Raw genomic sequence first — 3,338 nt, 5'->3', positions numbered from 1 at the left:
ACATCAAATCTGAACCTATTTCTATCAAATTTAGTATACAACTTACTATTGTTAAAATATGACGCTGTGCTAAATAAAATAAAAATAAAATCAATAAAATCGACGTCAAATTGTCGGATTTATATGCAAATCGGTAATAGATCTATATGGGAGGTATAGAAAAAACTGAACCGAATTTTATAAAATTCGATCAGCTTTTAAAGAACTCCGAATAAATCTCATATACAAAATTTCGTAGTGATCGGAATATAATTGTCGGATTTATAGCCAAATCGGTTTGAGATATATATGGGGGCTATAGTCAAACAGATTTTTATAAAATTTAGTATACACCTTACCAATGTTGAAATATTACGTTGTGCTAAATTTCAAAGAAATCGACGTCAAATTGTCTGATTTATATGCAAATCGGTGATAGGCCCATATGGGGGCTATAGTGGAATCTGAACCGATTTTAATCAAATTTGTTACACTTTTAAAGAATATCGAAAAAATCTCATACACAAAATTTCATAGTGATTCGAATACAATTGTCGGATCTATGGGCAAATCGGTGTAAGATATATATGGGGGCTATAGTAAAGTCTGAACCGATTTTAATCAAATTTTTTACGCTTTTAAACAACTCTGAATAAATCGCATATACAAAATTTCGCAGTTATCGAAATATAATTGTCGGATTTATCGCAAAATCGGTATAAAATATATATGGGGGCTATAGTAAAATTTGAACCGATTTTTATCAAATTTAGTACAACCTTAGTAATTTAAGAAAATTTGTTACACTTTTTAAGAAAATTTGTTACACTTTTAAAGAATTCTGAAAAAAAAATCTCATACACAAAATTTCGTAGTGATCGGAATATAATTCTCGGATTTATTGCCAAATAAGTATAAGATATAAATGGGGACTATAGTGGAATCCGAACCGATTTTTATCAAATTTTGTATACATTTTACTAATGTTACAAAATTACGGTATGCTAAATTTCAAAGAAATCGGTGAAAAAATGTCGGTTTTATAGTCACATCGGTGTATGATATATATGGGGGGCTATAGAGAAACTTTAAGCGATTTTTATATAATTTGGACCACATTTGAAGAATACCAAAATAATTATCTGTGTACCAAATTCTCAAAAATCATCGAAAAATTTTCAGATTTATAGCAAAATCGGTGTAAAATCTATATGGGGGCTCTATGAAAATCTGAACCGATTCTGATCAAATTTGGATCACTGTTTACCAGAATATCATACACCTAATTTCCTAAAAAATTTAAACCAAATTGGCAGATTTTTCGAGAATTCGGTGAAAGATATCGGTAGCAATATTTGAATCGGAATCGAATTTTATAAATGTCGTATCCGTAGAAAAGCTCCAGAGAACTCTACAAACCATTTCAATACTCTAAAAGACCTCTAAAAGACTCTATAAAAAATTAGTAGCAGTTAATTTCCTTTTCTAGGAAATTAACTCCACAAGATCCTGTTGGTCCTAGGAAACCTCTAGAGAATTTCTGCGTTTAGACGACCAACCTCTACTAGACCATGTAATTCTAGAAGAATTTCGAATGTTTTCTGTCTATATGATATATCCACAAAACCTGCTGTGTTTTGAAGACCTCCACATGGGCCTGTAGCCCTAGCATTTTTTGGAGATCTCAAGAGAACTTCGGCGTTTAGAAGATCTACAATACCCAGTAACTCTAGAAGATTTCTCCACAAAACCTGCTGTGTTTTGAAGACCTCCATAAGGCCCTGTAGCCCTAGAATTTGTTGGAGATCTCACAAGATCCTGTTGGTCCTAGGAAACCTCTAGAGAATTTCTGCCCTCTACAAGATCGTTCTTCTATGTAGTTCTAGAAGAATTTCGAATGTTTTCTGTCTATAGGATATCTCCACAAAACCTGCTGTGTTTTAAAGACCTCCACATGGGCCTGTAGCCCTAGCATTTTTTGGAGATCTCAAGAGAACTTCGGCATTTAGAAGATCAACCTCTACAACACCCAGTAACTCTAGAAAAATTTCGAATGTATTCTGCCTACATGAGATCTCTATGTTAGACATTTGTTTTTGTCCACAACGATTTTGTTTCTGTCGCACATATCGGACCATGTTTTGGTATATATATTTGGTACATATAAAAAATCCACGCCTTGCCTAGATCCTCGAAAAAATATTTTAAAAAAAAATCCACGCCTTGCCTAGATCCTCGAAAAAATATTTTTAAAAAAAATCCACGCCTTGCCTAGATCCTCGAAAAAATATTTTTAAAAAAATCCACGCCTTTGTTAAGGCCTCCAAAAAATATTTTTATAAAATCCACGCTTTTGTTAAGGCCCTTTAAAAACTTTTAACAGTTGTTTAGTCAATCTTTCCTGGCACCCTTCCTCCCCAGCTTTGACCTCTTTGTATTCTATGCATGAAATATAAATCATATGCCTAAAAGTATGCACCTATATAATCATTTTTCAATTTAGAGTCTAAATTGATGCACTTAGATTTTTTTCCATTTTTTTTTTTTTTTTGAAAAATTTTTAAATCGATCTTTTTTAGTCACCTTCCTCCCTCTCTTACCCTTTGGTAAATCGTATTATATGCATGAATGAAATATAAATTGTATCCCTAAAAGTATGCACTAATATATACATTTTCTAATTGAGCGCCTAAAAGTATGCACTGCCTTAGTTTTTTTTTCAAATTTTTAATTACGAAAAATAGATTTGAAATTCTTTGTAGTGCCCTCCTTAGATTTTCCTTCTCCTTTTTCCCTTTTTTGGATGAAATATAAATTGTATCCCTAAAAGTATGCATCAAAAATTTTTGGTGCATACGCCTAAAAGTATGCACTGCCTTAGATTTTTTCCAATTTTTAAATATAAAAAAAGATTTTAAATTCTTTGTAGTGCCCTCCTTAGATTTTCCCCCTCCTTTTCCCTTTCTTACTCTCATCTTGTATCTTGTACAACAACAACTATAAACCCCCTAACAATATATCTAGTTGACCTCAAAGTAATACTAAATGTAACTAAATTTGTTGTTGTTATTTTGTTGTAATAACTATTTCTCTCCTCTATATATTTTTTCTCCATTTTGTATACTATTGGGATCTATGTTCTATTTCTCCCTCCTACTCCTCTTCTCTTTCTATTTTCACACATTTTCCCACTAAACGCCTTTTGATATACACCATTTCAAACACACACCAAAAACCCACCCTCACCCACACAACCTTAACCTTCAATCACCTCCAAAACCTTCACCTCCGATTTCCAACTAATTACCCTTTCACACCTATTTGTGCTGCCGACCCATCACCTCACCTCACCTCACCAG

This window comes from Musca vetustissima, unplaced genomic scaffold, assembly GCF_032173495.1.
Source record: "Musca vetustissima isolate MV318-11 ecotype Yass unplaced genomic scaffold, APGP_CSIRO_Mvet_v1 utg196120, whole genome shotgun sequence".
In the NCBI taxonomy this organism is placed as follows: Eukaryota; Metazoa; Arthropoda; class Insecta; order Diptera; family Muscidae; genus Musca; species Musca vetustissima.
The sequence above is the reverse complement of the archived record's forward strand: the minus strand, read 5'-3'. Positions refer to the sequence as shown.